Source organism: Ovis aries, chromosome 8 (assembly GCF_016772045.2).
Source record: "Ovis aries strain OAR_USU_Benz2616 breed Rambouillet chromosome 8, ARS-UI_Ramb_v3.0, whole genome shotgun sequence".
Classification (NCBI taxonomy): domain Eukaryota; kingdom Metazoa; phylum Chordata; class Mammalia; order Artiodactyla; family Bovidae; genus Ovis; species Ovis aries.
Window position 1 is genome coordinate 9,202,930 of NC_056061.1, and position 14,502 is coordinate 9,217,431.

Sequence of the window (14,502 nt, forward strand, 5' to 3'; positions counted from 1 at the left end):
TCATAGAAAATATGTGGAAAATAGGTCTAGAAACAGGACAGCAAATATTTCATTGATTTTTTAAAAATTGGAATATAGTTGCTTTACAGTGTTTTATTTTCTGCTGTACAGCAAAGTGAATCAGCTATATGTATACATTGTTGTTTTTTAGTCGCCAAGTTGTATCTGACTCTTTTGTGACCCCCATGGACTGTAGCCCGCCAGGCTCCTTCTGTCCATAGGATTTCTCAGGCAAGAATACTGGAGCACGTTGCCATGCCCTCCTCCAGGGGATCTTCCTGACCCAGCAACTGAACCCGGGTCTCCTGCACTGCAGGCAGATTCTTTACCTTGTGAGCCACCATCTGCTGCTTAACACAGTACTCCTTCAGTCACAAGTCAATGGCAGCTCAAGTACAGAGCTTCACCATGATGGGCTCCCAATCCCGCCCCCTCCCTGCAACTCAGCACGTGGCGTTGCCTCCGACTGCCCCAGAACCTGCACCCAGCCCCACTGGAGGCCAGAAGAGAATAGTAGTCACTGGACCAAGGCAGGGGCGTGGGCAGGGAAGAAACTGTCCTAGGGAAGCAGCGACATGGCAAGAAAAGGGACTGTGTGTGACGCAGGCTCCAAGACACCGTCACCTCCTCTGTGATCCCATTAGACTTCACTTGCAAAACACAAATTCAAAGACAAGATTATGAAGGATTTCAAGACAGTGATGACAGAACGTTACACCCCAAGCCTGGAGCCCATCTGAGCAGGTGGAAAGCGCAGGGGCAACAGTGATGCCCAGGAGGTGGGTCCCAAGGGTCTGGCTGACCCTCCAAGGAGCCTCCATATAGTGAGCAGCCTCGCTATCCAGAAAGAGATTCCCAAAGCAGAAATGACAGCCAGAGAGCCACCACGCTGCCAAGAGGTAGCGCTCCTAAATTTGAATTTAGCAGGAGACAAAATGACCATAATAATGGTGGCTCAGACAGTAGAGAGTCTGCCTGAAATATAGGAGACCTGGGTTCAGTCCCTGGGTCAGGAAGATCCCCTGGAGAAAGGAATGGCTACCAACTCCAGTATTACATATTTTGTAATATGTATAACTCCAGTTATACATATGGCAACACCACGTGCTGAGTTGCAGGGAGGGGGCGGGATTGGGAGCCCATCATGGTGAAGCTCTGTACTTGAGCTGCCATTGACTTGTGACTGAAGGAGTACTGTGTTAAGCAGCAGATGGTGGCTCACAAGGTAAAGAATCTGCCTGCAGTGCAGGAGACCCGGGTTCAGTTGCTGGGTCAGGAAGATCCCCTGGAGGAAGGCATGGCAACGCGCTCCAGTATTCTTGCCTGAGAAATCCTATGGACAGAAGGAGCCTGGCGGGCTACAGTCCATGGGGTCACAAAAGAGTAAAGAGAATTCCATGGACTGAAGAGCCTGGTGGGCCACAGTCCATGAGATCAGAAAGTCAGACTGGGTCACTGACTAACACTGAGGAGGAAAATTAGTTCAGGGATCTAAAATCTTTGCCTCAGGCTCAACAATGTCCAACTAATTATTCGGATGATCTTGTAAGTGGAAAAACTTGTTTGTTGACAAGCTAAAGGGAAGGTACTTAATGAGAGCTCTAATCAGATAATCAGCACAGAAGCCACCAAATCACGAAATCCAAACAAACAAACAAGAAAGCATTATCTTATTAGCTGGGCCAAAACACCAGATGGTCAGAGAAGCAGCTCTGGGAGCCTGGAAAATAAGATCTTAGGAGAGAAAAATAAAAGAAAAAAGAAAAGCACCATTGACACTCCTGAGTTAGGAATGGAACAAAATTCAGATAAGCTTAAAAAGAACAACCATGGGTCTTGCTCTACGGACGTGAATTTGAGCAGACTCCAGGAGATAGTGGAGGACCGGGGAGTCTGACACGTTGTAGTCCCTGGGGTCACAAAGATACAACTTAGTGACTGAACAACAACAATGGGCATTGCATTTTCCAAAACAGAATACACATGTCACCCTCACTGGGTTATAAGCCTCAAATAGAACTATTTTGACACACATAACTAGGGCATTGCTGCTGCTGTTGATGCTGCTGCTGCTGCTGCTGCTGCTAAGTCGCTTCAGTCGTGTCCGACTCTGTGTGACCCCATAGACAGCAGTGCACCAGGCTCCCCCATCCCTGGGATTCTCCAGGCAAGAACACTGGAGTGGTTGCCATTTCCTTCTCCAGTGCATGAAAGTGAAAGGTGAAAGTGAAGTCGCTCAGATCGTGTCCGGCTTAGGTCAAGTCTTTTGTGTGGGCTGTCATGCCTAGTTTTCAAAACCACTCTTCAATTTTAAAAACCTCTGAAGTATAGTTGATTTACAATGTCATGTTAATTTCTGCTACAGAACAAAGTGATTCAGTTATACATATTTTACATTATTTTTTATATATTATTTTCTATTACCATTTATCACAGGATATTAAAAATAGTTGCCTATGCTATACAGTAGGACCTTGTTGTTTATCCTATATATAATAGTTGGCATCTGCTACAATATGCCAGCAAATTTGGAAAACTTAGCAGTGGCCACAGGACTGGAAAAGGTCAGTTTTCATTCCAATCCCAAAAAAAGGCAATGCCAAAGAATGCTCAAACTACCGCACAATTGTACTCATCTCACATGCTAGTAAAGTAATGCTCAAAATTCGCCAAGCCAGGCTTCAGCAATACGTGAACCATGAACTTCCTGATGTTTAAGCTGGTTTTAGAAAAGGCAGAGGAACCAGAGATCAAATTGCCAACATCTGCTGGATCATGGAAAAAGCAAGAGAGTTCCAGAAAAACATCTATTTCTGCTTTGTTGACTATGCCAAAGCCTTTGACTGTGTGGATCACAATAAACTGTGGAAAATTCTGAGAGATATGGGAATACCAGACCACATGACCTGCCTCTTGAGAAATCTGTATGCAGGTCAGGAAGCAACAGTTAGAACTGGACATGGAACAACAGATTGGTTCCAAATAGGAAAAGGAGTACGTCAAGGCTGTATATTGTCACCCTGCTTATTTAACTTCTATGCAGAGTACATCATGAGAAACGCTGGACTGGAAGAAGCACAAGCTGGAACCAAGATTGCCAGGAGAAATGTCAACAGGCTCAGATATGCAGATGACACCACCCTTATGGCAGAAAGTGAAGAGGAACTCAAAGCCTCTTGATAAAAGTGAAAGAGGAGAGTGAAAAAGTTGGCTTAAAGCTCAACATTCAGAAAGCAAAGATCATGGCATCTGGTCCCATCACTTCATGGCAAATAGATGGGGAAACAGAGTCAGACTTTATTTTTGGGCTCCAGAATCACTGCAGATGGTTATTGCAGCCATGAAATTAAAAGACGCTTACTCCTTGGAAGAAAAGTTATGACCAACCTAGATAGTATATTCAAAAGCAGAGACATTACTTTGCCGACTAAGGTCCGTCTAGTCAAGGCCATGGTTTTTCCAGTGGTCATGTATGGATGTGAGAGTTGGACTGTGAAGAAAGCTGAGCGCCCAAGAATTGATGCTTTTGAACCGTGGTGTTGGAGAAGACTCTTGAGAGTCCCTTGGACTGCAAGGAGATACAACCAGTCCATTCTGAAGATCAGCCCTGGGATTTCTTTGGAAGGAATGATGCTAAAGCTGAAACTCCAGTACTTTGGCCACCTCATGCAAAGAGTTGACTCATTGGAAAAGACTCTGATGTTGGGAGGGATTGGGGGCAGGAGGAGAAGGGGACGGCAGAGGATGAGATGGCTGGATGGCATCACGGACTCTATGGACGTGAGTCTGAGTGAACTCCGGGAGCTGGTGATGGACAGGGAGGCCTGACGTGCTGCGATTCATGGGGTCGCAGAGAGTCAGACATGACTGAGCGACTGAACTGAACTGAACTGAATCCCAAACCCCCTCCTCCTTGGCAACCACAAATCTGTTCTCTGTGAGTCTGTTTCCATTTCATAGGTAAGCTCATTTGCGTCATACTGTAGATGCCACCTATGAGTGATATAATATTTGCCTTTCTCTTTCTGATGACTTCACTTTTTCGTATGGGAGTCTCTAGGACCCCTCGTGTTGCTGCAGTCGCATTACCCCTTCCTATGGCTGAGTAGTATCCATCGCGTGTATGCACCACATCTTCTTTACCCATTCATCTGCTGATGACGTTTAGGTTGCTTCCACACCTTGGCTGTTATGAATAGTGTTGCCGTGAACATAGGGCTGCATGTGTCCTTTTGAAGTATCATTTTGTGTGCATACGTGCCCAGGAGTGGGCTTGTTGGATCCTGTGGCAACTCTAGCTTTTTGAGGAATCACTGTCCTGTTTTCCATAGTGGCTGCACCAGTTTACATTCCTGCCAATAGCATAGGAGAAAACCACCCTCCATCAACCTCAGCCTGCAGTGGGAAACCAGGTGGAGAGAGATAAGGGTCCTCGTCCAGAGTCTCCCAGGTGGTACCCAGTCACATAGACGAAGTGGGACAGCAGCACCTGCCTCCATGCTTCCTCAGACACACAGAGCTGCCTCAGAGCACTGGCTGCCTCTGTTTTCCCCCAGTGGCACAGAAAGCATTGCTTAAAGCCCTGTGTCCTGATTTTTTATTTGAAAACTGTAATCACTCTAGCCAAAGAACAGGTGTGACAGCTATATGAAAAGCAGCAAAAGGACACAAGAGAAATCTCACAGCTCCTCCTGTTTTCTCTCTCCTTCTGGTATTAATCTTCTCTCCCAGACATCCTATGCCTCTGTGTTCTGTTTGTAAAATAAAAATCATAACAAGGTCTTCATAGTGGGGCTTCCCTGGTGGCTCAGCTGGTAAAGAATCCACCTGCAATGTGGGAGACCTGGGTTCAATCCCTGGGTTGGGAAGATCCCCTGGAGAGGGAAAGGCTACCCACTCCACATTCTGGAATGGAGAATTCCATAGACTGTTTAGTCCATGGGGTCACAAAGAGTCAGACACAACTGAGCGACTTTCACTTTCATCATAGTGTGTCCAAAACGACTAATAGTGGTAATATGTGTACATGGCTTAGCTATGTACATGAGGGAAGCCTCAATACAGATTTAGCCTAAAAAGTAAATTAATAAAGACTTTATTATACATCCCCTGCTCTGTGGTAAAGACAGAATTTTTACTCTATCTTGAAATGACAAGTGAAGTATATGAATAATGAGACCCAATTTCTAAATCATTTTTATCAGTATCTATTATCAGTATCTGTTCGTTTTAGTATTAATATTAGTGTCTGTGCTGGCATGGAAGAGATTGTAGAATGTGGGAAGTCAGATGCTGTTGATCTCTGTTGTTTCTGTTTAGTTGCTAGGTTGTCTAATCTTTGAAACCCCATGGAGTGTAGCCCACCAGGCCCCTCTGTCCATGGGATTTTCCAGGCAAGAATACCTGAGGGGGTTGCCCTTTCTTCCCAACCAGGGATTGAAAGGCATCTTCTGCATCTCCTGCACTGGCAGATGGACCAGTGAGTCCCTAGGGAAGCCCTGCTTTCTCCTTAAGTGAGTGAAGTGAAGTCACTCAGTTGTGTCCGACCCTTTGCGACCCCATGGACTGTAGCCTACCAGGTTCCACCATCCATGGGATTTTCCAGGCAGGAATACTGGAATGGAAATACTGCCATTTCCTTCTCCAGGAGATCTTCCCGACCCAGGGACTGAACCCGAGTCTCCCACATGGTAGGCATTGCTTTACCGTCTGAGCCACCAGGGAAGACCAGCTTTCTCCTTACTAAGACTAAAATAGGTAGAAAGCAGAGCCGCGCATTAAGGTGGGTCCGAAAGAATTACAAATATAGGGCCTAGTGATACTTCAATCCTGGGTTGTGTTGCAAATATCAAGAAATGTACCTAATGTGCTTGACTTCCCGGTCTTACTCTCCTAGCTCTCAGAAAATTCTCTGAGGCTCCCAGACCCCACATGTGGCCACCTTAGTCAATCAGTAAGGGTCTAAAGGAAGAACTAGTCCCCAACTTCCTGGCTCCAAATGTTGCTGATTTATCTTCTCTGAAATGTACGTCTAATATATTTCTCAGTAATCCTGATCACTGATTTATTTTCTATTTAGTAGTTTGTTTGCTAAAAATGATTTAGGAATTGGGTCTCATTATTCATATACTCTACTTGTCATTTCAACATAGAGTAAAAATTCTATCTTTACCTAACACTGTGATACAGAGCAGAGGATGTATCACAAAGTCTTCATTGATTTACTTTTTAGGCCAAACAGCACTTTCCAACATTCTCTTGGGGAATTCATTCTCCAGTCCCTGTAAGTTGACTTCTGTGAGTTGAGACTTTGAATTCTCCCATCCAAGTACTAACCAGAGTCAACCCTGCTTAGCTTCCAAGATCATTTGAGATCCAGCGCGTTCAGGGTGGTATGGCCATAGACTAGACCTTGGATCCCAAAGAGGGATCCTGTGCACCAGGAGGCCTTGTGAGAATCCCACCATACTCTAAGCTACACCTGCCACCCAACCACTTCAGGAAACTCATGTCAAAGGCCTTGCAGAGGTAATCTGCCTTGATCACCAGTCACGAGAAGGAAGACCTGCCATTACCCAGACTGGGCAGAGAGGTTTATGATTGGCACACAAGTAGTCCATCTGGACTGCTCTTAGTATTTTGTCACCAAAGTGTGGTACTCATCAACATGTACCCATCATAGACAGGGTAGCCACAGCCTGAGAAAGGGGACCGAACCCTCAGTGATGAGAGTCTGAATTTCTGCTCCAGGAAACCCCAAAGACCAGCTGAGGGTGAAGGGAATTTTGACTGGTTAGCCAAGGAGGGAGAGAGTGAATATCATGTGTGGCCTCCAGGCTCACTGCAGCGGTGGGGGTGTCGTGTGTCTCCCTCGCTGTCCCCCTGCAAGTTCCCCTTGGAGGCTCACCAGAATCCTGAGGAACTGGCCCCAGAATTCTTGTAAAGTTAGCAGATGGCTCAGGAAAGGGATGTCTGTCGTGTATGCAGTGGCACAGCCAGGTCCTCCCTTCCAGATGGAAAGATTTATGCCCCAACAACTGACCATCACAGTTGGTGATGGTTTGCTGTCTTTGAGAATTACCTCACCTGAAGAGGGCCCCCTGGCCAAGGTCATGTGCCCCACTGGGCTGACAGCATATAGTCTGAAGGGCCTTTCCAGCTTCAACGTGTCCCGTGGTGTAAGGAGAGTTCTTATGTGACTGTTCCTCAGTTCAACTCCTCCTCCTGCCCAACTTTTCTTCATCTTTAACCCCCAACCTTAATAAACTTTCTATATGCTGAGCTCCATCTCAGAACTTGCTTCCCAGGGAACCTAACTCAAGGCACTCGTGATTACTTAGACTAACAGTAAACTCTTCATCCAGACAATCATATTTCTTTATCTTTGAAGTGAAAGTCTGCCACTAAGTCATGTCCGACTCTGCAGCCCAGCCTTATCTGGTGGGTCAGATGGACATCCAGGAAGATGACAGGCTTGATCTATTGTGTTCTGCAAACAGGGGCTATCCACTGGCCAAAGGAACTAGCAGCAAGAGGTGGAGAGGTGTTCTTCTATGGGCCAAAATGAGGAGGTGGATCAAAATCTTCCCAAGTGAGGAGCTGGAATAATAGCAGGCCTCATTTATTGTACTTGTTCAGTCGCTAAGTCGTGTCTGACTCTTTGTGACCCCATGAACTGCATCATGTCAGGCTTCCCTTTCCTTCACTATCTCCTGGAGTTTGCTCAAATTCATGTCCGTTGAGTTAGTGATGCTGTCTAACCATCTCATCCTCTGTTGCCCCCTTCTCCTCCTGTCCTCAATCTTTTCCAGCATTAGGGTCTCACTGCTGCTACTGCTGCTACTGCTAAGTCACTTCAGTTGTGTCCGACTCTGTGCGACCCCATAGACAGTAGCCCACCAGGCTCCCCCATCCTTGGGATTCTCCAGGCAAGAACACTGGAGTGGGTTGCCATTTCCTTCTCCAATGCATGAAAGGGAAAAGTGAAAGTGAAGTCGCTCAGTCATGTCCAACTCTTAGTGACCCCATGGACTGCAGCCCACCAGGCTCCTCCGTCCATGGGATTTTCCAGGCAAGAGTACTGGAGTGGGGTGCCATTGCCTTCTCTGAGGGTCTCATTGGACACCTTCAAAAAACTTATAGAGGGTTAACATTTTCCTGCCTTCCCCAGGGAAGGCATCACCCACTAGCCAGGATGGACCAAAGATGACCTATATATTAATACATATAACAGAGGATTCCAGGTTAACAACCAGCTTAATCCACAGGGAAAAATCACAAATTTCTAATGTTTTGCTCATTTCCATGGTATAAAGATTCATGGCTGATTCTAAGCTACTGACATGACATTACTCACTGATTGTGAGGTTGAAAAGAATTAACACAGCACATGGCTCTATGGCATCTCCACCAGACACGTGCAAGACACGTCAATAATCCTAAAGACATGATAGATGATAGCAAAATAAGACAGAAAGGCAGCTATGCTCACAATAAGATAGGAGATGGCAAGTTTTGAGTATTTATTGCCTCTTTTTTAGTATAATTTATTTTATTATCATTTTATGTGATTTAATTGTTAATGGTGACATTTGTAACATTTGGCCCATAAAATTCCTAAAAATTTAACAGTTGGCTCAAACAATCTGGTTCAGGCCAACTCCAGCATATCACTTGGTGTGGGAGCAGTTAAGAGCAAAGACTGTCCCTTTTTTCACGTCTCTTAGCAGTCCCCGACACAGAAACCTAGAAACAGAAGACCAGAAAGGTGAAGAGAAAAGTCATGTCCCTCTCCCCAGCCAGATAGATATGGGCATAAGAAATGTTCCAGTTCCCCACTGCTGTGTAATAAACCATCCCAGGATGTAGTGGCTTTCCTTTCTTGCTTCTGAGGGTCAATGGCACTCATCTGGGTAGTGGTTCCCCAGCTCGATGAGCAGGTCACTGGAGCTACAGTCGCCTGCGGCCCTGACTAGGCTTTCCTGCCCATGGTGTCCCATTTACACATCTGGCCCCTCGGCAGAGACGCCTAGAAAACTGGGCTCAGCGAGGACTATGGGTTATCTGGGCTCAGGACTTTTCCCTCTCCACATGGTTTCTCCACATGGCATGCTAACATACCGGATTTCCTACTTGATGGCTCAGGGCCTCCAAATATGCAAAGTAAGAAGTTGTAAGGCCCTCTTTTAACTTAGACTCAGAACTGGCACAGCAGCCTTTTCTGCTGATTAATAGGAGTCTAAGGCCCAGCTCAGGGCTTCCCTGGTGGATCAGTGGTAAAGAACCCACCTGCGAATGCAAGGGACACAGATTCTATCCCTGGTCCGGGAAGGTCCCACATACCTTGGGGCAGCTATCGCCTGCACCACAAATACTGAGCCTGTGCTGTAATGCCCACGTGGTGCAAATGCTGAAGCCCACACAGCCTAGAGTCTGTGCTTTGAATCAAGAGAAGCCACAGCAATGAGGAGCCCACACGCTGCAACTAGAGAATAGCCCCTATTTGCCCCAACTAGAGAAAGCCAGCACAGCAACAAAAGACCCAGCAAAGACAGCCAAAAATAAATTTTAAAAATTACATAGAAAAAGAAAAGGCCCAGCTCAGATCCAGTATGGGGGGACAATGAAGGGTGTGGTGCTTTAAGGCCATCTTTGGAGATCAGCTACCATGGGATTGTCCAGGAGGTAAGGGAGAGATGGTTTAAATCAGATTTGAAATTGGAGGTTTATATTTAAGATTGGATCAGATTGAGTTTTTTTTAAATTTATTGACTATAGTTAATTTATGTCTTAATTTCTGCTGTACAGCAAAGTGATTCAGTTATGTGTGTGTGTAGACATTCTTTTTAATATTCTTCTCCTTGTGGTTTATCACAGGATATTTTTGTTTTGTTTTGGGTTTTGGTATTTATTTACTTTTAAGAAAAGTAATTTTGACTTTCTGTTTCAAGACTATGGCAATAATCATCCATTTGAATGCCCTGCAGTAAAAAAAATAATCACATGAAAATTCAGAATGAACCATCTAATCCAGTAGCATGCTTAAGGGAAATCTAGGTAGCCTGCCAACCCTAGGAAGCAGAAGAATGGCTTGTTAATAACCAAAGTTAGGTATTACAGAAGGGTTCTGACTTGGTGGATTTTCAAACTTGTAGAGCCTCATATTTGGGGGGAAGTGTGTGCTCTTTTGTGGGGGGGGGTGCTGGCTCAGCAGTAAAGAATCTGCCCGCTAATACAGGAGCCGCAGGAGACTCAGGTTTGATCCCTGGGTCAGAAAGATCTCCTGGAGAAGGAAATGGAAACCCACTCCATTTGGCAATACTCATGCTACAATAATCCCAGGGACAGAGGAGCCTGGAGAGCTACAGCATGGGGTCGCAAAGAGTTGAACGTTACTGAGTGATTGAACATGCACACACTCTTTTAAAAATAGAATTTATTTTTTTAGAGCAGTTTTAGATTCACAGCAAAGCTGAGTGGAAATTACATGATACCCTCTGTTCCTACACACACACAGCTTCCCTCACTATCAACATTCTCCACCAGAGTGGTACACTTGTTATAATCATTGAGCTGACATTGATAACATCATTATCACTATCAACATCCCCCACCAGAATGGTACATTTCTTATAACTGATGAGCCTACACTGATACATCATTACCACTATCAACATCCCCCACCAGAGTGGTACATTTATTACAATTGATGAGCCTACATTGATACATCATTATCACCCCAAATCCATAGTTAACACTAGGGTTCACTCTTGGTGTAGTACATTCTATAGGTTTGGAAAGAGGTGTAATGACATGTATCTAACATTACAGTATACAGAATAATTCTACTGCCCTAAGAATCCTCTGTGCTCCATTCATTTATCCCTCCTTGCCTAATCCTTGGCAACAATTGATCTTTTACTGACTCCATAGTTTTCCCTTTTCCAGAATGCCATATTGTTGAATTGTTCAACATGTAGCCTTTTCAGATTGTCTTCTTTTGCATATTAATATGTATTTATGATTTTTCCATGTTTTTTTCATGGCTTGATAACCCTTTTTTTTTAAGTGCCAAATAACATTCCACTGTCTGGATGTACCACAGTTTATTCATCCTGTCTCTTACTGAAGGCCATCTTGGTTGTTTCCCAGTTTGGGCTATTATGAATAAAACTATTAAACACATACATGCGCAGGGTTTTTGTGTGGATATAAATTTTTAATTCATTTGGATAAATACCAAGGAACACGATTGCTGGATGATATATGGTAGGAGTAGGTTTATAAGAAACTGCCAAACTGCCTTCCCAAGTGTCTGTGGTGGTGGTGGTTTAGTCACTTCAGTTGTGTCCAACTCTTTGCAACCCTATGGCCTGTAGACCATCAGGCTCCTCTGTCCATGGGATTCTCCAGGCAAGAATACTGGAGTGGGTTGCCATACTCTCCTCCAGGGGATCTTCCCAACCAGAGATGGGACCCACGTCTCTTACGTCTCCTGCATTGGCAGGCAGGTTCTTTACTACTAGCATCACCTGGGACATCCACAGAGTGGCTGTACCACTTGAGAGTCCCTGTTGCCCCACATCCTTGTCAGCACTTGGCATTAAAAGTGCCTCAGACTTTGGTCACTCTGATAGGTATATTGATATCTCAATGTTTTAATAAATCTAATCTTTAAATTGGAAATAATAACACCTAATTCACAGTCCTCAGTATTAAATGAAATAACCTGTAAAATACGTAGCATACTGCCTACCATTTTAAAAGATGCTTATCATAAATAGTAGTTTCCTTGTTCTCTCACTCCTTAGTTAAACCTTATAACCTGTGACTTCTTTCAACTTTTTATTTTATATTGGAGTATAGTTGACTAACAATATTGTGATATAGCAAAGTATCACAGGATAGTGAATGTCTATATACTACATATACCTTACTATACTATATACTTTATATACTATGATATATATACACTATATACTTACTATATTATATATACTATATACACCCTTTGCAATACCTTAAGACCTTGTTGTTTATTCTATACACAATAATTTGCATCAGCTAATCCCAAACTCCCAATCCATCCCTCCCCAACCCGAGTTTGAGGGGTTTTTTTTTAAGTTTTTATCCTTGCTGCATGTGGGCTTTCTCTAGTTGTGGCAAGGGGAGGGCTACTCTTTATCGCAGTGCAGGCTTCTCATTGTGGTGGCTTCTCTTGTTGTGGAGCACGGGCTCTAGGCATGCCGGCTTCAGTAGCTGCGGCTGTAGGGCTCCAAAGTGCAGGCTCAGTAACTGTAGCACACAGGCTTAGTTGCCCCTCTGCATGGGGAATCTTCCCAGACTAGGGATGGAACCCACATCCCCTTCATTGACATGTGGATTCTTTACCGCTGGACCACCAGGAAAGTCTGAGATTGAGTTTTAATATAACTGAAAAGTGTCAGGAAATCATGGACTCTAAAAAAAAAACAAAAAAATGCTGTGGGTGGGAAATGAATATTTAACATAAAAGTTTCAGGGGGTATTTGCAATGTAAGATAACTCTGTACATATATCTCTTCTCAGTTTAAGCTTTTTTTTTTTTTTTTTTTGCCTTTCATACTTTCTATTTCTCAACAGTTGCTTGACCCAACATCTTTCTGTCTGCTCTATACAATGAAAATACAAACTAAATGAGAATAGAAAAAAAGCATTAAATTGTACAACTTACAAATCTGTTCCCAAATATACTTAACGTAAATAAAATACACATTTCAGTAAGAGATCTGCAGTGAATGACTGCATTCTGGAAAGCTTCAGGAAACCTTGGCGGGGCGACCTGCATGGGCGGAGCTAAGAGGTTTCGCACCAATCACAGTTTGCTGCGGGTTTCTGCTGGCCTATCTGCGAGCTACACGGAGCACGTCATGAGCGTCACCTGTGCGGGACTGACTAGGGGAGGGGAGAAGCGGCTCTAGCCTAGACACTGAGTTCATTCCCATCAACAGCCTGTGCAGTCCGGTTTCAAAGAAAGTAAACACATTAAAGTAAACAGTAAAACCCCAGACACACGTTCTGGCTGCATTTATGTGGAACTCTCTGGCTACAGTGGGCGGTCGTGAAGAGGTTCTTCCTCAGGACAACGTGATCACGGGACTCGGACGACCCAGCGGGACTGAGGGGAGCCGAGGACTGGGGAGAGGCTCCCTCTCATTTCAGGTGGAGACAATCTTCTCCGGCACAGCCCAGGGCCCTGCAGTCCTCTCCGCCTATCGTCTGGCGCAGCGCTCAGTGTAGTCTTCCGCTTGATGCCGGAAGTCCGCCGTGATCCGCAGATGATGTCCTACAGCTTGGCTAGTCAGCGGATCATCAAAATTCCACAGATCAGTAAACAAAGAGTTTAATCCCTAAACAACAGCCTTCAGTGTCCTCATGGGGGCCCAGCCGGTGCTATCAATCGAATGTTCTTTCAGTCAACTGAGACATATCCTCGCCCGTCTCTGTGATGTTGGGGTTCCAGGTCCTGGGCAAGCATTTCCACTTTGGGAGGCACCATGTTGCATGCATCAGGAGCTTCAGTTTCAAACTGAAGTTTTCCACCCTGGTAAGTAACCCTCACCTGGGGTGACAGTTGGCTGAAAACAATGAAGCTTGTTTGGATCAGGAACATGCACTTTACACGTTCAAGGTAAATTAGCTTCATGTTCTACAACCTCTTCACAAGCAGCCGGTCCCTCAGGGACACCTGCCGAGTGCAGTCAGGAGCTGTGGCTGACGCCTGGGACTCTTTGAGACCGTCATCCCGCTTCAGCTTGCTTGCCAGAATCAGCATCACTGCCTCCTTTTTCCTGGGTACCCCGAGACAGGCAAGGCAGGCCCAGCGCCCAACACCATGCCCGGCTGGTGGGCAGCGGTGAGACGCGGCCCCTCACACCCGCACCAGCTCCGGGTGGCGGGACCGGAAGTCCAGTATAAACTATTAAATAAACCAACTGCATAAGACACTGCAAATAATTACTTCTTATGAACTATTAAGAAAATGTTTCAACAAGTAAGATTGAGGTAAATATATAGAGCTGTTGTCTTCATGAGTCACTGTTCACTCTCGCTTTTAAGAAGGAACATATTAATTTCTGTTTGAACAGTGCAACCTGACAACTGGTTTACATTTATTTCATTTTTTGTCAGACAGTTTAGTTTAAAACAGCATGTGAGCCCCTCCAGTTTTCCATAACTCTTTTGCAGTTTTTCCAAATGTGAAAATTGTGGAAAAATAAAGTGTTCTCTAGAACACACCCACATCCTGCTCAAGTTTGAACAGATTAAGAAACAATTGTCAAGAATTCACAATATCTGTTACTTTCCTAGAACGGAACATGTTGGAATACATTTGTAAAGTATCACTTGGAATAATATACCAATAAAGCTTTTTATCTGCAGTGGTAATGTATTGGCTTAGCTCTTTAAAGTTTAAAAAAACACCTTCAGGTATATTATTTCATTCCAGCCTTGAGCCACATT

General features: G+C 44.7%; 1 pseudogene; it reads right to left on the minus strand.

Annotated features, from left to right (window-relative positions):
• Positions 1-13,250: 13,250 nt before the first annotated feature.
• Positions 13,251-13,813, minus strand: LOC114116229 (NEDD8-conjugating enzyme UBE2F-like; annotated as a pseudogene).
• Positions 13,814-14,502: the final 689 nt, after the last annotated feature.